Source organism: Hyla sarda, unplaced genomic scaffold (genome assembly GCF_029499605.1).
Source record: "Hyla sarda isolate aHylSar1 unplaced genomic scaffold, aHylSar1.hap1 scaffold_999, whole genome shotgun sequence".
Taxonomy (NCBI): Eukaryota; Metazoa; Chordata; class Amphibia; order Anura; family Hylidae; genus Hyla; species Hyla sarda.
Genome location: NW_026611030.1, coordinates 107,729 through 134,417, shown reverse-complemented (window position 1 = coordinate 134,417; position 26,689 = coordinate 107,729). Strand labels below are relative to the sequence as shown.

The 26,689-nt window shown below is 46.2% G+C and overlaps 9 non-coding genes and 1 pseudogene across 9 annotated transcripts; all 10 read left to right on the top strand.

The window, feature by feature from the left end:
* Positions 1-574: 574 nt before the first annotated feature.
* On the top strand, positions 575-766 carry LOC130351894 (U2 spliceosomal RNA). Its single transcript, XR_008888422.1, has one exon. It is a non-coding gene; the product is annotated as a U2 spliceosomal RNA (small nuclear RNA).
* Positions 767-2,877: 2,111 nt separating this feature from the next.
* On the top strand, positions 2,878-3,068 carry LOC130351885 (U2 spliceosomal RNA). The gene has a single exon (XR_008888414.1). It is a non-coding gene; the product is annotated as a U2 spliceosomal RNA (small nuclear RNA).
* A 2,092-nt stretch (positions 3,069-5,160) lies between these two features.
* LOC130351884 (U2 spliceosomal RNA) lies at positions 5,161-5,351 on the top strand. The gene has a single exon (XR_008888413.1). It is a non-coding gene; the product is annotated as a U2 spliceosomal RNA (small nuclear RNA).
* A 2,089-nt stretch (positions 5,352-7,440) lies between these two features.
* On the top strand, positions 7,441-7,631 carry LOC130351888 (U2 spliceosomal RNA). Its single transcript, XR_008888417.1, has one exon. It is a non-coding gene; the product is annotated as a U2 spliceosomal RNA (small nuclear RNA).
* Positions 7,632-9,727: 2,096 nt separating this feature from the next.
* LOC130351887 (U2 spliceosomal RNA) lies at positions 9,728-9,918 on the top strand. The gene has a single exon (XR_008888416.1). It is a non-coding gene; the product is annotated as a U2 spliceosomal RNA (small nuclear RNA).
* A 2,083-nt stretch (positions 9,919-12,001) lies between these two features.
* LOC130351883 (U2 spliceosomal RNA) lies at positions 12,002-12,192 on the top strand. Its single transcript, XR_008888412.1, has one exon. It is a non-coding gene; the product is annotated as a U2 spliceosomal RNA (small nuclear RNA).
* A 2,084-nt stretch (positions 12,193-14,276) lies between these two features.
* On the top strand, positions 14,277-14,467 carry LOC130351886 (U2 spliceosomal RNA). Its single transcript, XR_008888415.1, has one exon. It is a non-coding gene; the product is annotated as a U2 spliceosomal RNA (small nuclear RNA).
* Positions 14,468-16,557: 2,090 nt separating this feature from the next.
* LOC130351882 (U2 spliceosomal RNA) lies at positions 16,558-16,748 on the top strand. Its single transcript, XR_008888411.1, has one exon. It is a non-coding gene; the product is annotated as a U2 spliceosomal RNA (small nuclear RNA).
* A 2,079-nt stretch (positions 16,749-18,827) lies between these two features.
* LOC130351841 (U2 spliceosomal RNA) lies at positions 18,828-18,906 on the top strand (annotated as a pseudogene).
* Positions 18,907-24,434: 5,528 nt separating this feature from the next.
* Positions 24,435-24,620, top strand: LOC130351834 (U2 spliceosomal RNA). Its single transcript, XR_008888372.1, has one exon. It is a non-coding gene; the product is annotated as a U2 spliceosomal RNA (small nuclear RNA).
* The last annotated feature ends 2,069 nt before the right edge of the window (positions 24,621-26,689 follow it).

The window sequence follows — 26,689 nt, the reverse complement described above, 5'->3', positions numbered from 1 at the left end:
ACCCAGCTTTGTTGTGTATGTAACCATAGGGATTTGTGATGTCACCTAGAACCTTCACAGCAGCGACAGCTTTATGAGGAGCATCAGCACTGCTCTGCCTGAGCAGAACCATCACCGCCATAGGTTGTCAAATAACCCGGATTTAACCCACACAGGTAAGTCCAATGGGGTGCAGGCATGTCCTCTATGCTTACAGCTTCCCGTGGGTGTGGTTTGATACCGTTTGGGGACAGCCAAGGAGGCATCTGCAGGCAACAAAGGTAGGTGTGTGCTTGTGTGTGTGTTTCCTATGCAGATCCTAAGCCCAGTGTCACATGCAAGTAGGAGGAGTAAGAAGGGTTCCTGGCAAATCCGGGTTATGCGATTGCATTTAAAAAGGCCCCGTGGGAGTGCAATGGGCCCCTGTCTTGCTGCTTAGCAATAATGGTATGGGTTTAGGTTCTGCTGTGTGTACTGGTGGTTGACTGCCCCCCAGCCCAGAGTGTGCATGGAAAATTGTCTGGCAGCCTCCCTGACAGCAAGCAGTGATAGTGCCCATGAAGGGGACCTTGTTGGGCCCGCCCCTTTCACGGTTATCGCTTCTCGGCCTTTTGGCTAAGATCAAGTGTAGTATCTGTTCTTATCAGTTTAATATCTGATACGTCCCCTATCTGGGGACCATATATTAAATGGATTTTTGAGAACGGGGGCCGATTTCGAAGCTTTGCTTCCGTCGCCCTATGCATTGACCCGATATGGCAGTATCTTCGGGTACAGTGCACCACCCCCTTACAGGGTTAAAAAGAAAGATTCCTACTTTCATTGCTACCTGCTTGCTGGCTAGCCAGCTAGCCAGCCCTGTGGGCCTTGCTGCTGCTGCAGCCAAAAAACAAAAGGTGGTGCTGCTGCTGCTTCTGCTGCTTCTGCTTCTGCTTGTGTCTGGCCCCTGTTGGAGCGTCCAGGCACAGGACTTCTGCTGCTGCTGACTAAATGGCCTCCTTAATTGGATCATTTGAGTAGCCAGCACACCAGTGCAGGTAGGGCATGACATGATAGGCAGCTGCCTTGATAGCGGGGTGGGTGCTGAATGTTCCTAATTGACAAAATAAGATTAATGCTTATGAAGAAATATAAAATCTCATCCCTTCCCCAATATCGCGCCACACCCCCTACCCCTTAATTCCCTGGTTGAACTTGATGGACATATGTCTTTTTTCGACCGTACTAACTATGTAACTATGTAACATAACATGGGGGGGGGGGGTCTCCTGGCTGTTCACACAGGTGTGTCATTGCTGTACATTGACCATGCATTGCTTCTGTGGTATTGCAAAGGCAAAGACAAATGCTTCCAGCCATCCCATTGCACTAATGGATTGGTCATCAGCTGGCTGTCTATGTCCCGCATCAATATAGACCAAAGTACAGAGGGTTAGGCCTATGCTATTGTGCACCTACCTGATGCATCAGAAGGTGCGAGGCCCTTGCTAAATTCTGTGCACAGACTTTGAGATCTATGCTTTAGACTGTATCTAAACCTGCTCCAACATGGACTGACATTCTGGCCTACTTTCAGCCGATGCGACTTGTCTGTCGCTGAACAGTCGCTTTTTATGTATTCAGCACCTATGTATAATGTTGTAAAAATGCTCTAGAAGCTAAAGTCGCAGAATATGTCACACATATTTGGCCTGCAACTTTCTGTGCGACAAATTCAGACAGGAAAAATCAGTATAAATCCTTAGAAAATTATCCCCCAGTGTCTCCATCTGCTGGCGGTATTGAATAAGCATTGCTGCACTGATGGGGTATGCATTAGACGAAAAAAAAGAAGAAAAAGAAGAATAATACGCCCAGAAAAGAGGCAGAAAAGGAGAAAAACGTAAAAAAACGTGAAAAAAAAAGTAAGAGGAAGAGAAGGGAAAAAAAGGTGGAAATGGGTTTAAAAGTGATTTCGGCGGAGAAATATATATATATATATATATATATATATATATATATATATATATATGCGCACCACACACACATAGATATAAACGTATTCTCCGTTGAGATATTGCAGCCGGCTGCTGTGTCCAGGCCCAGGAGCCTTAGCACTGTGCTGTGATGTCACTCAATACCACTGACATCACTAGGTGTAAACAACATCTCTCCTTTGCTGTGTATGTGACTATGGAGCTGTTTGGTGATGTCGTCTATTACGGCCTTCATAGAAGCAACAGGAGATTGTTGCAGGAGATTGTTGCATCCATCTTGAACCCTCAGAACTACAGTGCTATGATGTCACTCACTTCCACAGGCCTTGCAGAGTGTAAACAACAACAACCCAGCTTTGTTGTGTATGTAACCATAGGGATTTGTGATGTCACCTAGAACCTTCACAGCAGCGACAGCTTTATGAGGAGCATCAGCACTGCTCTGCCTGAGCAGAACCATCACCGCCATAGGTTGTCAAATAACCCGGATTTAACCCACACAGGTAAGTCCAATGGGGTGCAGGCATGTCCTCTATGCTTACAGCTTCCCGTGGGTGTTGGTTTGATACCGTTTGGGGACAGCCAAGGAGGCATCTGCAGGCAACAAAGGTAGGTGTGTGCTTGTGTGTGTGTTTCCTATGCAGATCCTAAGCCCAGTGTCACATGCAAGTAGGAGGAGTAAGAAGGGTTCCTGGCAAATCCGGGTTATGGATTGCATTTAAAAAGGCCCCGTGGGAGTGCAATGGGCCCCTGTCTTGCTGCTTAGCAATAATGGTATGGGTTTAGGTTCTGCTGTGTGTACTGGTGGTTGACTGCCCCCCAGCCCAGAGTGTGCATGGAAAATTGTCTGGCAGCCTCCCTGACAGCAAGCAGTGATAGTGCCCATGAAGGGGACCTTGTTGGGCCCGCCCCTTTCACGGTTATCGCTTCTCGGCCTTTTGGCTAAGATCAAGTGTAGTATCTGTTCTTATCAGTTTAATATCTGATACGTCCCCTATCTGGGGACCATATATTAAATGGATTTTTGAGAACGGGGGCCGATTTCGAAGCTTGCTTCCGTCGCCCTATGCATTGACCCGATATGGCAGTATCTTCGGGTACAGTGCACCACCCCCTTACAGGGTTAAAAAGAAAGATTCCTACTTTCATTGCTACCTGCTTGCTGGCTAGCCAGCTAGCCAGCCCTGTGGGCCTTGCTGCTGCTGCTGCAGCCAAAAAACAAAAGGTGGTGCTGCTGCTGCTTCTGCTGCTTCTGCTTCTGCTTGTGTCTGGCCCCTGTTGGAGCGTCCAGGCACAGGACTTCTGCTGCTGCTGACTAAATGGCCTCCTTAATTGGATCATTTGAGTAGCCAGCACACCTGTGCAGGTAGGGCATGACATGATAGGCAGCTGCCTTGATAGCGGGTGGGTGCTGAATGTTCCTAATTGACAAAATAAGATTAATGCTTATGAAGAAATATAAAATCTCATCCCTTCCCCAATATCGCGCCACACCCCTACCCCTTAATTCCCTGGTTGAACTTGATGGACATATGTCTTTTTTCGACCGTACTAACTATGTAACTATGTAACATAACATGGGGGGGGGGGTCTCCTGGCTGTTCACACAGGTGTGTCATTGCTGTACATTGACCATGCATTGCTTCTGTGGTATTGCAAAGGCAAAGACAAATGCTTCCAGCCATCCATTGCACTAATGGATTGGTCATCAGCTGGCTGTCTATGTCCCGCATCAATATAGACCAAAGTACAGAGGGTTAGGCTATGCTATTGTGCACCTACCTGATGCATCAGAAGGTGCGAGGCCCTTGCTAAATTCTGTGCACAGACTTTGAGATCTATGCTTTAGACTGTATCTAAACCTGCTCCAACATGGACTGACATTCTGGCCTACTTTCAGCCGATGCGACTTGTCTGTCGCTGAACAGTCGCTTTTTATGTATTCAGCACCTATGTATAATGTTGTAAAAATGCTCTAGAAGCTAAAGTCGCAGAAATGTCACACATATTTGGCCTGCAACTTTCTGTGCGACAAATTCAGACAGGAAAAATCAGTATAAATCCTTAGAAAATTATCCCCCAGTGTCTCCATCTGCTGGCGGTATTGAATAAGCATTGCTGCACTGATGGGGTCTGCATTAGACGAAAAAAAAGAAGAAAAAGAAGAATAATACGCCCAGAAAAGAGGCGAAAAGGAGAAAAACGTAAAAAAACGTGAAAAAAAAGTAAGAGGAAGAGAAGGGAAAAAAAAGGTGGAAATGGGTTTAAAAGTGATTTCGGCGGAGAAATATATATATATATATATATATATATATATATATATATATATATATGCGCACACACACACATAGATATAAACGTATTCTCCGTTGAGATATTGCAGCCGCTGCTGTGTCCAGGCCCAGGAGCCTTAGCACTGTGCTGTGATGTCACTCAATACCACTGACATCACTAGGTGTAAACAACATCTCTCCTTTGCTGTGTATGTGACTATGGAGCTGTTTGGTGATGTCGTCTATTACGGCCTTCATAGAAGCAACAGGAGATTGTTGCATCCATCTTGAACCCTCAGAACTACAGTGCTATGATGTCACTCACTTCCACAGGCCTTGCAGAGTGTAAACAACAACAACCCAGCTTTGTTGTGTATGTAACCATAGGGATTTGTGATGTCACCTAGAACCTTCACAGCAGCGACAGCTTTATGAGGAGCATCAGCACTGCTCTGCCTGAGCAGAACCATCACCGCCATAGGTTGTCAAATAACCCGGATTTAACCCACACAGGTAAGTCCAATGGGGTGCAGGCATGTCCTCTATGCTTACAGCTTCCCGTGGGTGTTGGTTTGATACCGTTTGGGGACAGCCAAGGAGGCATCTGCAGGCAACAAAGGTAGGTGTGTGCTTGTGTGTGTGTTTCCTATGCAGATCCTAAGCCCAGTGTCACATGCAAGTAGGAGGAGTAAGAAGGGTTCCTGGCAAATCCGGGTTATGGATTGCATTTAAAAAGGCCCCGTGGGAGTGCAATGGGCCCCTGTCTTGCTGCTTAGCAATAATGGTATGGGTTTAGGTTCTGCTGTGTGTACTGGTGGTTGACTGCCCCCCAGCCCAGAGTGTGCATGGAAAATTGTCTGGCAGCCTCCCTGACAGCAAGCAGTGATAGTGCCCATGAAGGGGACCTTGTTGGGCCCGCCCCTTTCACGGTTATCGCTTCTCGGCCTTTTGGCTAAGATCAAGTGTAGTATCTGTTCTTATCAGTTTAATATCTGATACGTCCCCTATCTGGGGACCATATATTAAATGGATTTTTGAGAACGGGGGCCGATTTCGAAGCTTGCTTCCGTCGCCCTATGCATTGACCCGATATGGCAGTATCTTCGGGTACAGTGCACCACCCCCTTACAGGGTTAAAAAGAAAGATTCCTACTTTCATTGCTACCTGCTTGCTGGCTAGCCAGCTAGCCAGCCCTGTGGGCCTTGCTGCTGCTGCAGCCAAAAAACAAAAGGTGGTGCTGCTGCTGCTTCTGCTGCTTCTGCTTGTGTCTGGCCCCTGTTGGAGCGTCCAGGCACAGGACTTCTGCTGCTGCTGACTAAATGGCCTCCTTAATTGGATCATTTGAGTAGCCAGCACACCTGTGCAGGTAGGGCATGACATGATAGGCAGCTGCCTTGATAGCGGGTGGGTGCTGAATGTTCCTAATTGACAAAATAAGATTAATGCTTATGAAGAAATATAAAATCTCATCCCTTCCCCAATATCGCGCCACACCCCTACCCCTTAATTCCCTGGTTGTACTTGATGGACATATGTCTTTTTTCGACCGTACTAACTATGTAACTATGTAACATAACATGGGGGGGGGGGGTCTCCTGGCTGTTCACACAGGTGTGTCATTGCTGTACATTGACCATGCATTGCTTCTGTGGTATTGCAAAGGCAAAGACAAATGCTTCCAGCCATCCATTGCACTAATGGATTGGTCATCAGCTGGCTGTCTATGTCCCGCATCAATATAGACCAAAGTACAGAGGGTTAGGCTATGCTATTGTGCACCTACCTGATGCATCAGAAGGTGCGAGGCCCTTGCTAAATTCTGTGCACAGACTTTGAGATCTATGCTTTAGACTGTATCTAAACCTGCTCCAACATGGACTGACATTCTGGCCTACTTTCAGCCGATGCGACTTGTCTGTCGCTGAACAGTCGCTTTTTATGTATTCAGCACCTATGTATAATGTTGTAAAAATGCTCTAGAAGCTAAAGTCGCAGAAATGTCACACATATTTGGCCTGCAACTTTCTGTGCGACAAATTCAGACAGGAAAAATCAGTATAAATCCTTAGAAAATTATCCCCCAGTGTCTCCATCTGCTGGCGGTATTGAATAAGCATTGCTGCACTGATGGGGTATGCATTAGACGAAAAAAAAGAAGAAAAAGAAGAATAATACGCCCAGAAAAGAGGCGAAAAGGAGAAAAACGTAAAAAAACGTGAAAAAAAAGTAAGAGGAAGAGAAGGGAAAAAAAGGTGGAAATGGGTTTAAAAGTGATTTCGGCGGAGAAATATATATATATATATATATATATATATATATATATATATATATATATATATGCGCACACACACACATAGATATAAACGTATTCTCCGTTGAGATATTGCAGCCGCTGCTGTGTCCAGGCCCAGGAGCCTTAGCACTGTGCTGTGATGTCACTCAATACCACTGACATCACTAGGTGTAAACAACATCTCTCCTTTGCTGTGTATGTGACTATGGAGCTGTTTGGTGATGTCGTCTATTACGGCCTTCATAGAAGCAACAGGAGATTGTTGCATCCATCTTGAACCCTCAGAACTACAGTGCTATGATGTCACTCACTTCCACAGGCCTTGCAGAGTGTAAACAACAACAACCCAGCTTTGTTGTGTATGTAACCATAGGGATTTGTGATGTCACCTAGAACCTTCACAGCAGCGACAGCTTTATGAGGAGCATCAGCACTGCTCTGCCTGAGCAGAACCATCACCGCCATAGGTTGTCAAATAACCCGGATTTAACCCACACAGGTAAGTCCAATGGGGTGCAGGCATGTCCTCTATGCTTACAGCTTCCCGTGGGTGTTGGTTTGATACCGTTTGGGGACAGCCAAGGAGGCATCTGCAGGCAACAAAGGTAGGTGTGTGCTTGTGTGTGTGTTTCCTATGCAGATCCTAAGCCCAGTGTCACATGCAAGTAGGAGGAGTAAGAAGGGTTCCTGGCAAATCCGGGTTATGGATTGCATTTAAAAAGGCCCCGTGGGAGTGCAATGGGCCCCTGTCTTGCTGCTTAGCAATAATGGTATGGGTTTAGGTTCTGCTGTGTGTACTGGTGGTTGACTGCCCCCCAGCCCAGAGTGTGCATGGAAAATTGTCTGGCAGCCTCCCTGACAGCAAGCAGTGATAGTGCCCATGAAGGGGACCTTGTTGGGCCCGCCCCTTTCACGGTTATCGCTTCTCGGCCTTTTGGCTAAGATCAAGTGTAGTATCTGTTCTTATCAGTTTAATATCTGATACGTCCCCTATCTGGGGACCACATATTAAATGGATTTTTGAGAACGGGGGCCGATTTCGAAGCTTGCTTCCGTCGCCCTATGCATTGACCCGATATGGCAGTATCTTCGGGTACAGTGCACCACCCCCTTACAGGGTTAAAAAGAAAGATTCCTACTTTCATTGCTACCTGCTTGCTGGCTAGCCAGCTAGCCAGCCCTGTGGGCCTTGCTGCTGCTGCAGCCAAAAAACAAAAGGTGGTGCTGCTGCTGCTTCTGCTGCTTCTGCTTCTGCTTGTGTCTGGCCCCTGTTGGAGCGTCCAGGCACAGGACTTCTGCTGCTGCTGACTAAATGGCCTCCTTAATTGGATCATTTGAGTAGCCAGCACACCTGTGCAGGTAGGGCATGACATGATAGGCAGCTGCCTTGATAGCGGGTGGGTGCTGAATGTTCCTAATTGACAAAATAAGATTAATGCTTATGAAGAAATATAAAATCTCATCCCTTCCCCAATATCGCGCCACACCCCTACCCCTTAATTCCCTGGTTGAACTTGATGGACATATGTCTTTTTTCGACCGTACTAACTATGTAACTATGTAACATAACATGGGGGGGGGGGGGGGTCTCCTGGCTGTTCACACAGGTGTGTCATTGCTGTACATTGACCATGCATTGCTTCTGTGGTATTGCAAAGGCAAAGACAAATGCTTCCAGCCATCCATTGCACTAATGGATTGGTCATCAGCTGGCTGTCTATGTCCCGCATCAATATAGACCAAAGTACAGAGGGTTAGGCTATGCTATTGTGCACCTACCTGATGCATCAGAAGGTGCGAGGCCCTTGCTAAATTCTGTGCACAGACTTTGAGATCTATGCTTTAGACTGTATCTAAACCTGCTCCAACATGGACTGACATTCTGGCCTACTTTCAGCCGATGCGACTTGTCTGTCGCTGAACAGTCGCTTTTTATGTATTCAGCACCTATGTATAATGTTGTAAAAATGCTCTAGAAGCTAAAGTCGCAGAAATGTCACACATATTTGGCCTGCAACTTTCTGTGCGACAAATTCAGACAGGAAAAATCAGTATAAATCCTTAGAAAATTATCCCCCAGTGTCTCCATCTGCTGGCGGTATTGAATAAGCATTGCTGCACTGATGGGGTATGCATTAGACGAAAAAAAAGAAGAAAAAGAAGAATAATACGCCCAGAAAAGAGGCGAAAAGGAGAAAAACGTAAAAAAACGTGAAAAAAAAGTAAGAGGAAGAGAAGGGAAAAAAAGGTGGAAATGGGTTTAAAAGTGATTTCGGCGGAGAAATATATATATATATATATATATATATATATATATATATATATATATATATGCGCACACACACACATAGATATAAACGTATTCTCCGTTGAGATATTGCAGCCGCTGCTGTGTCCAGGCCCAGGAGCCTTAGCACTGTGCTGTGATGTCACTCAATACCACTGACATCACTAGGTGTAAACAACATCTCTCCTTTGCTGTGTATGTGACTATGGAGCTGTTTGGTGATGTCGTCTATTACGGCCTTCATAGAAGCAACAGGAGATTGTTGCATCCATCTTGAACCCTCAGAACTACAGTGCTATGATGTCACTCACTTCCACAGGCCTTGCAGAGTGTAAACAACAACAACCCAGCTTTGTTGTGTATGTAACCATAGGGATTTGTGATGTCACCTAGAACCTTCACAGCAGCGACAGCTTTATGAGGAGCATCAGCACTGCTCTGCCTGAGCAGAACCATCACCGCCATAGGTTGTCAAATAACCCGGATTTAACCCACACAGGTAAGTCCAATGGGGTGCAGGCATGTCCTCTATGCTTACAGCTTCCCGTGGGTGTTGGTTTGATACCGTTTGGGGACAGCCAAGGAGGCATCTGCAGGCAACAAAGGTAGGTGTGTGCTTGTGTGTGTGTTTCCTATGCAGATCCTAAGCCCAGTGTCACATGCAAGTAGGAGGAGTAAGAAGGGTTCCTGGCAAATCCGGGTTATGGATTGCATTTAAAAAGGCCCCGTGGGAGTGCAATGGGCCCCTGTCTTGCTGCTTAGCAATAATGGTATGGGTTTAGGTTCTGCTGTGTGTACTGGTGGTTGACTGCCCCCCAGCCCAGAGTGTGCATGGAAAATTGTCTGGCAGCCTCCCTGACAGCAAGCAGTGATAGTGCCCATGAAGGGGACCTTGTTGGGCCCGCCCCTTTCACGGTTATCGCTTCTCGGCCTTTTGGCTAAGATCAAGTGTAGTATCTGTTCTTATCAGTTTAATATCTGATACGTCCCCTATCTGGGGACCACATATTAAATGGATTTTTGAGAACGGGGGCCGATTTCGAAGCTTGCTTCCGTCGCCCTATGCATTGACCCGATATGGCAGTATCTTCGGGTACAGTGCACCACCCCCTTACAGGGTTAAAAAGAAAGATTCCTACTTTCATTGCTACCTGCTTGCTGGCTAGCCAGCTAGCCAGCCCTGTGGGCCTTGCTGCTGCTGCAGCCAAAAAACAAAAGGTGGTGCTGCTGCTGCTTCTGCTGCTTCTGCTTCTGCTTGTGTCTGGCCCCTGTTGGAGCGTCCAGGCACAGGACTTCTGCTGCTGCTGACTAAATGGCCTCCTTAATTGGATCATTTGAGTAGCCAGCACACCTGTGCAGGTAGGGCATGACATGATAGGCAGCTGCCTTGATAGCGGGTGGGTGCTGAATGTTCCTAATTGACAAAATAAGATTAATGCTTATGAAGAAATATAAAATCTCATCCCTTCCCCAATATCGCGCCACACCCCTACCCCTTAATTCCCTGGTTGAACTTGATGGACATATGTCTTTTTTCGACCGTACTAACTATGTAACTATGTAACATAACATGGGGGGGGGGTCTCCTGGCTGTTCACACAGGTGTGTCATTGCTGTACATTGACCATGCATTGCTTCTGTGGTATTGCAAAGGCAAAGACAAATGCTTCCAGCCATCCATTGCACTAATGGATTGGTCATCAGCTGGCTGTCTATGTCCCGCATCAATATAGACCAAAGTACAGAGGGTTAGGCTATGCTATTGTGCACCTACCTGATGCATCAGAAGGTGCGAGGCCCTTGCTAAATTCTGTGCACAGACTTTGAGATCTATGCTTTAGACTGTATCTAAACCTGCTCCAACATGGACTGACATTCTGGCCTACTTTCAGCCGATGCGACTTGTCTGTCGCTGAACAGTCGCTTTTTATGTATTCAGCACCTATGTATAATGTTGTAAAAATGCTCTAGAAGCTAAAGTCGCAGAAATGTCACACATATTTGGCCTGCAACTTTCTGTGCGACAAATTCAGACAGGAAAAATCAGTATAAATCCTTAGAAAATTATCCCCCAGTGTCTCCATCTGCTGGCGGTATTGAATAAGCATTGCTGCACTGATGGGGTATGCATTAGACGAAAAAAAAGAAGAAAAAGAAGAATAATACGCCCAGAAAAGAGGCGATAAGGAGAAAAACGTAAAAAAACGTGAAAAAAAAGTAAGAGGAAGAGAAGGGAAAAAAAGGTGGAAATGGGTTTAAAAGTGATTTCGGCGGAGAAATATATATATATATATATATATATATATATATATATATATATGCGCACACATACACATAGATATAAACGTATTCTCCGTTGAGATATTGCAGCCGCTGCTGTGTCCAGGCCCAGGAGCCTTAGCACTGTGCTGTGATGTCACTCAATACCACTGACATCACTAGGTGTAAACAACATCTCTCCTTTGCTGTGTATGTGACTATGGAGCTGTTTGGTGATGTCGTCTATTACGGCCTTCATAGAAGCAACAGGAGATTGTTGCATCCATCTTGAACCCTCAGAACTACAGTGCTATGATGTCACTCACTTCCACAGGCCTTGCAGAGTGTAAACAACAACAACCCAGCTTTGTTGTGTATGTAACCATAGGGATTTGTGATGTCACCTAGAACCTTCACAGCAGCGACAGCTTTATGAGGAGCATCAGCACTGCTCTGCCTGAGCAGAACCATCACCGCCATAGGTTGTCAAATAACCCGGATTTAACCCACACAGGTAAGTCCAATGGGGTGCAGGCATGTCCTCTATGCTTACAGCTTCCCGTGGGTGTTGGTTTGATACCGTTTGGGGACAGCCAAGGAGGCATCTGCAGGCAACAAAGGTAGGTGTGTGCTTGTGTGTGTGTTTCCTATGCAGATCCTAAGCCCAGTGTCACATGCAAGTAGGAGGAGTAAGAAGGGTTCCTGGCAAATCCGGGTTATGGATTGCATTTAAAAAGGCCCCGTGGGAGTGCAATGGGCCCCTGTCTTGCTGCTTAGCAATAATGGTATGGGTTTAGGTTCTGCTGTGTGTACTGGTGGTTGACTGCCCCCCAGCCCAGAGTGTGCATGGAAAATTGTCTGGCAGCCTCCCTGACAGCAAGCAGTGATAGTGCCCATGAAGGGGACCTTGTTGGGCCCGCCCCTTTCACGGTTATCGCTTCTCGGCCTTTTGGCTAAGATCAAGTGTAGTATCTGTTCTTATCAGTTTAATATCTGATACGTCCCCTATCTGGGGACCATATATTAAATGGATTTTTGAGAACGGGGGCCGATTTCGAAGCTTGCTTCCGTCGCCCTATGCATTGACCCGATATGGCAGTATCTTCGGGTACAGTGCACCACCCCCTTACAGGGTTAAAAAGAAAGATTCCTACTTTCATTGCTACCTGCTTGCTGGCTAGCCAGCTAGCCAGCCCTGTGGGCCTTGCTGCTGCTGCAGCCAAAAAACAAAAGGTGGTGCTGCTGCTGCTTCTGCTGCTTCTGCTTCTGCTTGTGTCTGGCCCCTGTTGGAGCGTCCAGGCACAGGACTTCTGCTGCTGCTGACTAAATGGCCTCCTTAATTGGATCATTTGAGTAGCCAGCACACCTGTGCAGGTAGGGCATGACATGATAGGCAGCTGCCTTGATAGCGGGTGGGTGCTGAATGTTCCTAATTGACAAAATAAGATTAATGCTTATGAAGAAATATAAAATCTCATCCCTTCCCCAATATCGCGCCACACCCCTACCCCTTAATTCCCTGGTTGAACTTGATGGACATATGTCTTTTTTCGACCGTACTAACTATGTAACTATGTAACATAACATGGGGGGGGGGGTCTCCTGGCTGTTCACACAGGTGTGTCATTGCTGTACATTGACCATGCATTGCTTCTGTGGTATTGCAAAGGCAAAGACAAATGCTTCCAGCCATCCATTGCACTAATGGATTGGTCATCAGCTGGCTGTCTATGTCCCGCATCAATATAGACCAAAGTACAGAGGGTTAGGCTATGCTATTGTGCACCTACCTGATGCATCAGAAGGTGCGAGGCCCTTGCTAAATTCTGTGCACAGACTTTGAGATCTATGCTTTAGACTGTATCTAAACCTGCTCCAACATGGACTGACATTCTGGCCTACTTTCAGCCGATGCGACTTGTCTGTCGCTGAACAGTCGCTTTTTATGTATTCAGCACCTATGTATAATGTTGTAAAAATGCTCTAGAAGCTAAAGTCGCAGAAATGTCACACATATTTGGCCTGCAACTTTCTGTGCGACAAATTCAGACAGGAAAAATCAGTATAAATCCTTAGAAAATTATCCCCCAGTGTCTCCATCTGCTGGCGGTATTGAATAAGCATTGCTGCACTGATGGGGTATGCATTAGACGAAAAAAAAGAAGAAAAAGAAGAATAATACGCCCAGAAAAGAGGCGAAAAGGAGAAAAACGTAAAAAAACGTGAAAAAAAAGTAAGAGGAAGAGAAGGGAAAAAAAGGTGGAAATGGGTTTAAAAGTGATTTCGGCGGAGAAATATATATATATATATATATATATATATATATATATATATATGCGCACACACACACATAGATATAAACGTATTCTCCGTTGAGATATTGCAGCCGCTGCTGTGTCCAGGCCCAGGAGCCTTAGCACTGTGCTGTGATGTCACTCAATACCACTGACATCACTAGGTGTAAACAACATCTCTCCTTTGCTGTGTATGTGACTATGGAGCTGTTTGGTGATGTCGTCTATTACGGCCTTCATAGAAGCAACAGGAGATTGTTGCATCCATCTTGAACCCTCAGAACTACAGTGCTATGATGTCACTCACTTCCACAGGCCTTGCAGAGTGTAAACAACAACAACCCAGCTTTGTTGTGTATGTAACCATAGGGATTTGTGATGTCACCTAGAACCTTCACAGCAGCGACAGCTTTATGAGGAGCATCAGCACTGCTCTGCCTGAGCAGAACCATCACCGCCATAGGTTGTCAAATAACCCGGATTTAACCCACACAGGTAAGTCCAATGGGGTGCAGGCATGTCCTCTATGCTTACAGCTTCCCGTGGGTGTTGGTTTGATACCGTTTGGGGACAGCCAAGGAGGCATCTGCAGGCAACAAAGGTAGGTGTGTGCTTGTGTGTGTGTTTCCTATGCAGATCCTAAGCCCAGTGTCACATGCAAGTAGGAGGAGTAAGAAGGGTTCCTGGCAAATCCGGGTTATGGATTGCATTTAAAAAGGCCCCGTGGGAGTGCAATGGGCCCCTGTCTTGCTGCTTAGCAATAATGGTATGGGTTTAGGTTCTGCTGTGTGTACTGGTGGTTGACTGCCCCCCAGCCCAGAGTGTGCATGGAAAATTGTCTGGCAGCCTCCCTGACAGCAAGCAGTGATAGTGCCCATGAAGGGGACCTTGTTGGGCCCGCCCCTTTCACGGTTATCGCTTCTTGGCCTTTTGGCTAAGATCAAGTGTAGTATCTGTTCTTATCAGTTTAATATCTGATACGTCCCCTATCTGGGGACCATATATTAAATGGATTTTTGAGAACGGGGGCCGATTTCGAAGCTTGCTTCCGTCGCCCTATGCATTGACCCGATATGGCAGTATCTTCGGGTACAGTGCACCACCCCCTTACAGGGTTAAAAAGAAAGATTCCTACTTTCATTGCTACCTGCTTGCTGGCTAGCCAGCTAGCCAGCCCTGTGGGCCTTGCTGCTGCTGCAGCCAAAAAACAAAAGGTGGTGCTGCTGCTGCTTCTGCTGCTTCTGCTTCTGCTTGTGTCTGGCCCCTGTTGGAGCGTCCAGGCACAGGACTTCTGCTGCTGCTGACTAAATGGCCTCCTTAATTGGATCATTTGAGTAGCCAGCACACCTGTGCAGGTAGGGCATGACATGATAGGCAGCTGCCTTGATAGCGGGTGGGTGCTGAATGTTCCTAATTGACAAAATAAGATTAATGCTTATGAAGAAATATAAAATCTCATCCCTTCCCCAATATCGCGCCACACCCCTACCCCTTAATTCCCTGGTTGAACTTGATGGACATATGTCTTTTTTCGACCGTACTAACTATGTAACTATGTAACATAACATGGGGGGGGGGGGGTCTCCTGGCTGTTCACACAGGTGTGTCATTGCTGTACATTGACCATGCATTGCTTCTGTGGTATTGCAAAGGCAAAGACAAATGCTTCCAGCCATCCATTGCACTAATGGATTGGTCATCAGCTGGCTGTCTATGTCCCGCATCAATATAGACCAAAGTACAGAGGGTTAGGCTATGCTATTGTGCACCTACCTGATGCATCAGAAGGTGCGAGGCCCTTGCTAAATTCTGTGCACAGACTTTGAGATCTATGCTTTAGACTGTATCTAAACCTGCTCCAACATGGACTGACATTCTGGCCTACTTTCAGCCGATGCGACTTGTCTGTCGCTGAACAGTCGCTTTTTATGTATTCAGCACCTATGTATAATGTTGTAAAAATGCTCTAGAAGCTAAAGTCGCAGAAATGTCACACATATTTGGCCTGCAACTTTCTGTGCGACAAATTCAGACAGGAAAAATCAGTATAAATCCTTAGAAAATTATCCCCCAGTGTCTCCATCTGCTGGCGGTATTGAATAAGCATTGCTGCACTGATGGGGTATGCATTAGACGAAAAAAAAGAAGAAAAAGAAGAATAATACGCCCAGAAAAGAGGCGAAAAGGAGAAAAACGTAAAAAAACGTGAAAAAAAAGTAAGAGGAAGAGAAGGGAAAAAAAGGTGGAAATGGGTTTAAAAGTGATTTCGGCGGAGAAATATATATATATATATATATATATATATATATATATATATATATATGCGCACACACACACATAGATATAAACGTATTCTCCGTTGAGATATTGCAGCCGCTGCTGTGTCCAGGCCCAGGAGCCTTAGCACTGTGCTGTGATGTCACTCAATACCACTGACATCACTAGGTGTAAACAACATCTCTCCTTTGCTGTGTATGTGACTATGGAGCTGTTTGGTGATGTCGTCTATTACGGCCTTCATAGAAGCAACAGGAGATTGTTGCATCCATCTTGAACCCTCAGAACTACAGTGCTATGATGTCACTCACTTCCACAGGCCTTGCAGAGTGTAAACAACAACAACCCAGCTTTGTTGTGTATGTAACCATAGGGATTTGTGATGTCACCTAGAACCTTCACAGCAGCGACAGCTTTATGAGGAGCATCAGCACTGCTCTGCCTGAGCAGAACCATCACCGCCATAGGTTGTCAAATAACCCGGATTTAACCCACACAGGTAAGTCCAATGGGGTGCAGGCATGTCCTCTATGCTTACAGCTTCCCGTGGGTGTTGGTTTGATACCGTTTGGGGACAGCCAAGGAGGCATCTGCAGGCAACAAAGGTAGGTGTGTGCTTGTGTGTGTGTTTCCTATGCAGATCCTAAGCCCAGTGTCACATGCAAGTAGGAGGAGTAAGAAGGGTTCCTGGCAAATCCGGGTTATGGATTGCATTTAAAAAGGCCCCGTGGGAGTGCAATGGGCCCCTGTCTTGCTGCTTAGCAATAATGGTATGGGTTTAGGTTCTGCTGTGTGTACTGGTGGTTGACTGCCCCCCAGCCCAGAGTGTGCATGGAAAATTGTCTGGCAGCCTCCCTGACAGCAAGCAGTGATAGTGCCCATGAAGGGGACCTTGTTGGGCCCGCCCCTTTCACGGTTATCGCTTCTCGGCCTTTTGGCTAAGATCAAGTGTAGTATCTGTTCTTATCAGTTTAATATCTGATACGTCCCCTATCTGGGGACCATATATTAAATGGATTTTTGAGAACGGGGGCCGATTTCGAAGCTTGCTTCCGTCGCCCTATGCATTGACCCGATATGGCAGTATCTTCGGGTACAGTGCACCACCCCCTTACAGGGTTAAAAAGAAAGATTCCTACTTTCATTGCTACCTGCTTGCTGGCTAGCCAGCTAGCCAGCCCTGTGGGCCTTGCTGCTGCTGCAGCCAAAAAACAAAAGGTGGTGCTGCTGCTGCTTCTGCTGCTTCTGCTTCTGCTTGTGTCTGGCCCCTGTTGGAGCGTCCAGGCACAGGACTTCTGCTGCTGCTGACTAAATGGCCTCCTTAATTGGATCATTTGAGTAGCCAGCACACCTGTGCAGGTAGGGCATGACATGATAGGCAGCTGCCTTGATAGCGGGTGGGTGCTGAATGTTCCTAATTGACAAAATAAGATTAATGCTTATGAAGAAATATAAAATCTCATCCCTTCCCCAATATCGCGCCACACCCCTACCCCTTAATTCCCTGGTTGAACTTGATGGACATATGTCTTTTTTCGACCGTACTAACTATGTAACTATGTAACATAACATGGGGGGGGGGGGTCTCCTGGCTGTTCACACAGGTGTGTCATTGCTGTACATTGACCATGCATTGCTTCTGTGGTATTGCAAAGGCAAAGACAAATGCTTCCAGCCATCCATTGCACTAATGGATTGGTCATCAGCTGGCTGTCTATGTCCCGCATCAATATAGACCAAAGTACAGAGGGTTAGGCTATGCTATTGTGCACCTACCTGATGCATCAGAAGGTGCGAGGCCCTTGCTAAATTCTGTGCACAGACTTTGAGATCTATGCTTTAGACTGTATCTAAACCTGCTCCAACATGGACTGACATTCTGGCCTACTTTCAGCCGATGCGACTTGTCTGTCGCTGAACAGTCGCTTTTTATGTATTCAGCACCTATGTATAATGTTGTAAAAATGCTCTAGAAGCTAAAGTCGCAGAAATGTCACACATATTTGGCCTGCAACTTTCTGTGCGACAAATTCAGACAGGAAAAATCAGTATAAATCCTTAGAAAATTATCCCCCAGTGTCTCCATCTGCTGGCGGTATTGAATAAGCATTGCTGCACTGATGGGGTATGCATTAGACGAAAAAAAAGAAGAAAAAGAAGAATAATACGCCCAGAAAAGAGGCGAAAAGGAGAAAAACGTAAAAAAACGTGAAAAAAAAGTAAGAGGAAGAGAAGGGAAAAAAAGGTGGAAATGGGTTTAAAAGTGATTTCGGCGGAGAAATATATATATATATATATATATATATATATATATATGCGCACACACACACATAGATATAAACGTATTCTCCGTTGAGATATTGCAGCCGCTGCTGTGTCCAGGCCCAGGAGCCTTAGCACTGTGCTGTGATGTCACTCAATACCACTGACATCACTAGGTGTAAACAACATCTCTCCTTTGCTGTGTATGTGACTATGGAGCTGTTTGGTGATGTCGTCTATTACGGCCTTCATAGAAGCAACAGGAGATTGTTGCATCCATCTTGAACCCTCAGAACTACAGTGCTATGATGTCACTCACTTCCACAGGCCTTGCAGAGTGTAAACAACAACAACCCAGCTTTGTTGTGTATGTAACCATAGGGATTTGTGATGTCACCTAGAACCTTCACAGCAGCGACAGCTTTATGAGGAGCATCAGCACTGCTCTGCCTGAGCAGAACCATCACCGCCATAGGTTGTCAAATAACCCGGATTTAACCCACACAGGTAAGTCCAATGGGGTGCAGGCATGTCCTCTATGCTTACAGCTTCCCGTGGGTGTTGGTTTGATACCGTTTGGGGACAGCCAAGGAGGCATCTGCAGGCAACAAAGGTAGGTGTGTGCTTGTGTGTGTGTTTCCTATGCAGATCCTAAGCCCAGTGTCACATGCAAGTAGGAGGAGTAAGAAGGGTTCCTGGCAAATCCGGGTTATGGATTGCATTTAAAAAGGCCCCGTGGGAGTGCAATGGGCCCCTGTCTTGCTGCTTAGCAATAATGGTATGGGTTTAGGTTCTGCTGTGTGTACTGGTGGTTGACTGCCCCCCAGCCCAGAGTGTGCATGGAAAATTGTCTGGCAGCCTCCCTGACAGCAAGCAGTGATAGTGCCCATGAAGGGGACCTTGTTGGGCCCGCCCCTTTCACGGTTATCGCTTCTCGGCCTTTTGGCTAAGATCAAGTGTAGTATCTGCATTTGGTCTGGTCGGAAGGTGTCTGTGGTACCCCGCTTCTCGGCCTTGGGGGATTGTCTCTCCTTACGGAGGGACTTCACCCCCTTGCTGCTATTGGGGAGCGGGCTTAGTCCACGGACAACGGGTTGCGATCCCCCTGTCTCTGGGACCTTGTGTCTCAGAAGGCATTTTCGGTACGTTGAGCGTTGCCTGTAGCTTCGGAAGCACCTAGGGTACCCCCGACCTCTGCCTTGGGTAAGGGTTCCGCTTTTATAGCGGGATTCCGAGCCCCTGCTGCTATTGGGGAAGGGGCTTAGTCCCTGGGTGTGGAAGATGCCGTTCTCCTGGGCTTTCCCCTCTGGGGAAATGTCGATGCGAAATACCATCCGCATAGAGGTGTCGGAGAGCCATCGTCAGTTGAAGAACCTCCGCTTCATTGCGGAGGTGATTCTTCTTGACTACTTCCGCCTCAATAGGGAGGACATCCTGTGTCTAAATGACCAGGAAAGCCGTGGCCTGTATACCGTCACCTTCACGGCCACGGCGTGTTGCGATAACATCTATGCAACCTTGTCTGGTGCGGACCAGAGGGACGATCGACTCGACGGTCTTTCGTTCCAGTTCCTCTATGGTGAGGAACATATACCGTTGGTGGTGGCTATGCACAGCCCTCATGTGACCACGGAGGATATAGCCACTTTTCTTCGGCGATACTGCGAAGAGGTGCGATTCGCAAACAAAATCTTGAACTCCGTGCGGTTCTGGAACGGCAAGAGGAAGTTCTGGGTCAAGCTCCGTAAGGATCCCGGTGGTATTGGGGGTCTTTGCCATCCGCCCCCAAATTTTGCCATCGGGAGAGTTCGGGGCTTCCTGTTCTATCCTCAAATGCCTATGTATTGCCGAAATTGCTTGAGGTTTGGCCACACCCAGGAGACCTGCGGCGCGGAGCGTGTGATTCGCTGCAATAGGTGTGGCCAAGAAGGTCACATAGCCTCAAGATGTAGCCATACGATAAGGTGCAACCTCTGCGGAGAGGAAAATCACGATTTTAATTCCTGTCCCCATAAAGCAAAAACTACGATGGGTGGGTCAAGGCTGGGCCCACCCAAAGAGGGGACAGGACAAAAGACGTCCTTTTTTAAGATGCCCAAACCCCAGATGGCAGGTACTGATGGGTCCAGGCCCAAGACCTCTGGTGCTCCATCGGGGGGCCCACCGGTGGTAGTGCTAGGGGGAGGCCATGGGGATTCCACGAAGCCCGGGCGGGTGATCGAGTTTACTGCCCGGGAAATTGAAAGACGTCGATCGACTTCCTACCTGGCTCAAGAGCCCGCCGAAACTTCTGAAGGGGGCTCACCTGTGGCGGGTGGCAGCCGACGGGCCTCGGTGGGGGCAAAAGTGGACCCAAAATTGCAGCATAAGCCAGGTACTGGCTTGGCCCAGGGTCGCCCTGCTCCGGACGAAGAGGCCCCGGTGAAAGCCCGCCGGAAGGGGAGCCAGGTGGCCAGGTCTGAGCCCGGTCCTGTTACTCCGCCTATACAGGACAGGGCCAAGAAGACAAGTGGCGCCAAACCAGGGTTTGCTGCCCCGCCAGCAGTGGACCCGGTGGGTAAAACTGGCCATCGTCGATCGATGGGGAAGTTGGAGCAACAGTCCTCAGCAACGCTTGCTGGGGAACAAGCGATGAAAACTTCCCAAGGTAGCGGCAAAGGTTCCGGAAAAGAGGCCTCACAGGCCCCTGTGCAGCAGTTCCAGTCGTCAAATGATGAAAGAAGACGCAGATCCATCAGCCGGGGGCCAGAGATTACATCGAGTGAGAGCAACACAGAGGATATGGACAGCAGTGTGACATTTAAAAGACAAAGAGAAGAAGAAGAGGAAGACATTCAAAGGAAAGCGGCGTGCCGTAGTTCGGACGAGAGCGAGCTCAGGGTCGGGGCATCATCGATCTCAAGCTCCGACCCTCAGAACATCAAGGAGCTGATGACCCCGCAGGCGGGGGATGACGGTACGCAGCTTATTATTGACTTTGATTCTCCAAGCACGGACTCTCCATAAACTATGCCTATCCCTGTAAAAATTGCCTCACTCAATGTGAGGTCCTTAAAGAGCCCTGATCGCAGGGCTGCTTTATTTTCTTATCTAGAGACATGTGACTTTGACCTTTGCCTGCTACAAGAATGTGGAATCCCTAGTAAAATGGACTATAAAGACTTAAAAGAAGACTGGAAGCTGGGCCCATCCATATGGTCCGGTGCAAATGACTGTCGTTCTGTGGGTGTTGGGCTGCTCTGCCGAGGCCAGTCCTTTTCTATTCATACAGTAACTGAGATTGTGCCTGGCAGAGCTCTTTTAATTCATCTATATTTTAATGGACTTTTAATTCGTGTTTTAAATGTGTATGCCCCTCCTGATAAACAGGAGCGGGCAGAACTATTTGAAATTTTACCACTGTTTTGTGTTGGGTCTTCCCCCCTGCTGGTGGGAGGTGATTTTAACTGCATACGTGATGGGGAACACCGGCAGGGTGGGGATATTAATCGTAAAGACCGCACTTCTTACCTGCTTAAAAATTTTATTGATGATTTTAATTTGAAAGATTGCTGGAAGGATCTCTTGCCGGAGGACCCAGGCGCCACATGGTCCAATGGAAGAGTGAGCTCCAGAATCGATTTTATTTTTTCCTCTAGAGCTTTTAAACCCCTGAAATGCACGCTCGAGCAGAATATCTTCTCTGATCATAAGCTCCTCTTGGTGGGCCTGGAGCTAGAGGGGGAGCAAAAAGCAAAAAGGGGCCTCTGGAGATTAAACACCACACTCCTAGAGGACCCTGAGATAAAAGAGGAGTTTGTGCGGACCTACCAATGCTGGCAATCACAAAGAAAACCCCACGAGCCTATGCTGCACTGGTGGGAGGGCACCAAATCTAAAATCAGATTTTTTTTTATCAAAGCAGGTAAGAAGAAGGCAAAAATGGAAAAACAGTGGTTTTATGTTCTTAACATGCGTTTAAATGTACTTTTTAAATTGAAAGAAGCTGGTATGGATGTAGAAAATGATATTTTAAACCTTAAAACTGAAATAAAACATGCCATAGAAAAGAAAGGGAAACAAATCATTTTTAACTCACATGTGCAGCACCTGGAGGAGGGCGAGAAATGTTCCCGTTTCTTTTTTAAAAAAGTGATGAATAGGAGGGATATCATCCAAAACCTTGAGGGTGAATCCACTCCAAAAGGCATGTTAGATGCAGTTTTTAACTTCTACCAGCTTCTTTTTAATAAGAAAGATCTTAATCCATCCTTTTTAGAACATGTTCTTAATTCCCTTGATTTTAAGCTAGATGTTTTAGACCAGGAGGTTTTATCCCGTGATCTTAACTTAGATGAACTTTTATTTGTTTTTAAAAGTTTTTCTAGTGGGAAGGCCCCTGGGGAAGATGGTTTACCCATCGAATTTTATTTAGCTTTTTGGGATATTTTAAAGGATGATATGGTTTTATTGTATAAAGAAACTTTTATTGTTAATGAACTTCCCCCTTCCTGGAGGAGGGGGATTGTATCATTACTTTTTAAAAAGGGTGAAAAGGATATGCAAAAAAATTGGCGCCCCATCACACTTTTAAATGTCGATTATAAAGTTTTAGCCAAGTTATTAGCTGTCCGTTTTAAACCTTTTATTCATAAATTAATTCACCCAAATCAGGTTTGTGGGGTACCTGGAAGGTCTATAGCTGAATCCCTAAATATTTTAAGAGATGTTTTATGGTATTTTAAGGATAGAAATCAAACTGTAGCAATTTTATCCTTAGACTTTGAAAAAGCCTTTGATAGGGTCTCCCATGAATACCTGTTTTTAGTTCTTAAAAAGATGGCAGTGCCTGAAACGATTTTAAGCCGAATCATGCTTTTATACCGATCCTGTTTTAGTCAAGTCTCTGTTAATGGCTTTTTAACCAGCGGTGTTCCTCTTTTATCAGGTGTCAAACAGGGCTGCCCCCTGTCCCCACTCCTTTTTATTTGCGCAATCGAACCACTGATGGCCCTCCTCAGAAAAGACCGGGTAGTAAGAGGCGTACCGATACCTGGTGGAGGAGGGACCCATCTAAAGGTGTTGGGGTACATGGATGATGTCACCATACTGTGCCCGGACTCTCCATCCATGAGGGGGGCATTGAGGAACACCAGCTATTTCTGCGAGGTCTCTGGTTTTAAGCTAAACACAGATAAATGTGACTGTTTTTATATTGGCTCCTGGGATTCATCCATCACCCCAGGAGTCACAATGCAACAGGATCAAATTAAAGTTTTAGGTATTGTTTTTAACCAGGTCAATGATGGGAGCCCTAACTGGGATTCAGCTATAGCTAAGATGGAGAAGAAGATTTTAATGTGGAATCTTAGAAACCTTACCATGGAGGGGAAGATTTTAATAATAAAGATGGTTTTACTCCCTATTATGCTATACATTGCCATGGTATTTCCTCCATCTATTTTATACATTAAAAAAGTAACTAGAATTGTTTTTTCTTTTTTATGGGGTTCAAAAATGGAGAAATTAAAGCGTGATTTTATGTACAAAAGTAAAGATAATGGCGGGAAAGATGTTCCTAACCTTTTTACTTTCTTTTACATAAAGTATTTCTGTTTCTGTTTTAAAATTATTAAATCCGATGGCATTTTTAGCTGCTTTTTAAGGTACGCTGCGGGCATGGTTTTTAAAAGATGGTTGCGCATCCCTCTGAACGCTCCGGTGCTTCTGTGTCCCCCAAAACATTATGTGGTGTTGGAAAAGACAGTCAGGCTCCTAGGTCTCCAAGATTTGGAGCCTGACATACTGGGGGACCAGAGAAAGGTATCAAAGGTCCTCAGGCGGAGTGAGGTTACCCTGGCAGTGTCCAATTTCACACAGGCAAGATCCAAAAAGGTATGGCGGAACGTGTACGGGAAGTTTCTGGCGAATGTACACAGGGATCTTGCCTGGGCAATCGTCCACCAGTGCCTCCCTACTCGTGAGTTCCAGCACAGGCGAGGACTGGTGGCGAGAGCCAAGTGCCCGAGAGATGGCTGCGGAGTGGACGAAACGGTGCTGCACATATTTTGGAACTGCCCTTTTGCACGGGAGCTTTGGAGGAAGGTAGGCCCACTTTTGAAGTGGGCCTGCGGCCTAAAACATTTTAATCACGAATGTGTCTTTTACGGTCTTTTTAACTGCCCCAATTTTAAACAGCAGATGATCTGCTGGATGATTATTAATTGTTTTAAAAATGCCATCTGGAAAGTTAGGAACATCTTACTTTTTAAACATGATTTTATTGATGTTAAAAACTGTATAAAGCTGGCCCTGAGTGAGATGTACATCTATTACCTAAGAGACAAGAAACAGTTGGGGGCCAGCGAGGCAGCATCCATGTGGTGTCTGCCTCTATGGAACGAAATAACAGTATAATCAGTTTTTATGACATTTGTATAATGTTTTATCCTGCCATTTTTATTTTTTCTCCTTTTATTACTGGTTTTATTATTTGTATTTTAAAACTTTTGTGAACCTTTTATTATTTTGCATTTTAAATTTTGTATGGTTTCTTATTTATTCAATAAAATTTTGTTGAAACCTTATCTGTTCTTATCAGTTTAATATCTGATACGTCCCCTATCTGGGGACCATATATTAAATGGATTTTTGAGAACGGGGGCCGATTTCGAAGCTTGCTTCCGTCGCCCTATGCATTGACCCGATATGGCAGTATCTTCGGGTACAGTGCACCACCCCCTTACAGGGTTAAAAAGAAAGATTCCTACTTTCATTGCTACCTGCTTGCTGGCTAGCCAGCTAGCCAGCCCTGTGGGCCTTGCTGCTGCTGCAGCCAAAAAACAAAAGGTGGTGCTGCTGCTGCTTCTGCTGCTTCTGCTTCTGCTTGTGTCTGGCCCCTGTTGGAGCGTCCAGGCACAGGACTTCTGCTGCTGCTGACTAAATGGCCTCCTTAATTGGATCATTTGAGTAGCCAGCACACCTGTGCAGGTAGGGCATGACATGATAGGCAGCTGCCTTGATAGCGGGTGGGTGCTGAATGTTCCTAATTGACAAAATAAGATTAATGCTTATGAAGAAATATAAAATCTCATCCCTTCCCCAATATCGCGCCACACCCCTACCCCTTAATTCCCTGGTTGAACTTGATGGACATATGTCTTTTTTCGACCGTACTAACTATGTAACTATGTAACATAACATGGGGGGGGGGGGGGGGTCTCCTGGCTGTTCACACAGGTGTGTCATTGCTGTACATTGACCATGCATTGCTTCTGTGGTATTGCAAAGGCAAAGACAAATGCTTCCAGCCATCCATTGCACTAATGGATTGGTCATCAGCTGGCTGTCTATGTCCCGCATCAATATAGACCAAAGTACAGAGGGTTAGGCTATGCTATTGTGCACCTACCTGATGCATCAGAAGGTGCGAGGCCCTTGCTAAATTCTGTGCACAGACTTTGAGATCTATGCTTTAGACTGTATCTAAACCTGCTCCAACATGGACTGACATTCTGGCCTACTTTCAGCCGATGCGACTTGTCTGTCGCTGAACAGTCGCTTTTTATGTATTCAGCACCTATGTATAATGTTGTAAAAATGCTCTAGAAGCTAAAGTCGCAGAAATGTCACACATATTTGGCCTGCAACTTTCTGTGCGACAAATTCAGACAGGAAAAATCAGTATAAATCCTTAGAAAATGATCCCCCAGTGTCTCCATCTGCTGGCGGTATTGAATAAGCATTGCTGCACTGATGGGGTATGCATTAGACGAAAAAAAAGAAGAAAAAGAAGAATAATACGCCCAGAAAAGAGGCGAAAAGGAGAAAAACGTAAAAAAACGTGAAAAAAAAGTAAGAGGAAGAGAAGGGAAAAAAAGGTGGAAATGGGTTTAAAAGTGATTTCGGCGGAGAAATATATATATATATATATATATATATATATATATATATATATATATATATATGCGCACACACACACATAGATATAAACGTATTCTCCGTTGAGATATTGCAGCCGCTGCTGTGTCCAGGCCCAGGAGCCTTAGCACTGTGCTGTGATGTCACTCAATACCACTGACATCACTAGGTGTAAACAACATCTCTCCTTTGCTGTGTATGTGACTATGGAGCTGTTTGGTGATGTCGTCTATTACGGCCTTCATAGAAGCAACAGGAGATTGTTGCATCCATCTTGAACCCTCAGAACTACAGTGCTATGATGTCACTCACTTCCACAGGCCTTGCAGAGTGTAAACAACAACAACCCAGCTTTGTTGTGTATGTAACCATAGGGATTTGTGATGTCACCTAGAACCTTCACAGCAGCGACAGCTTTATGAGGAGCATCAGCACTGCTCTGCCTGAGCAGAACCATCACCGCCATAGGTTGTCAAATAACCCGGATTTAACCCACACAGGTAAGTCCAATGGGGTGCAGGCATGTCCTCTATGCTTACAGCTTCCCGTGGGTGTTGGTTTGATACCGTTTGGGGACAGCCAAGGAGGCATCTGCAGGCAACAAAGGTAGGTGTGTGCTTGTGTGTGTGTTTCCTATGCAGATCCTAAGCCCAGTGTCACATGCAAGTAGGAGGAGTAAGAAGGGTTCCTGGCAAATCCGGGTTATGGATTGCATTTAAAAAGGCCCCGTGGGAGTGCAATGGGCCCCTGTCTTGCTGCTTAGCAATAATGGTATGGGTTTAGGTTCTGCTGTGTGTACTGGTGGTTGACTGCCCCCCAGCCCAGAGTGTGCATGGAAAATTGTCTGGCAGCCTCCCTGACAGCAAGCAGTGATAGTGCCCATGAAGGG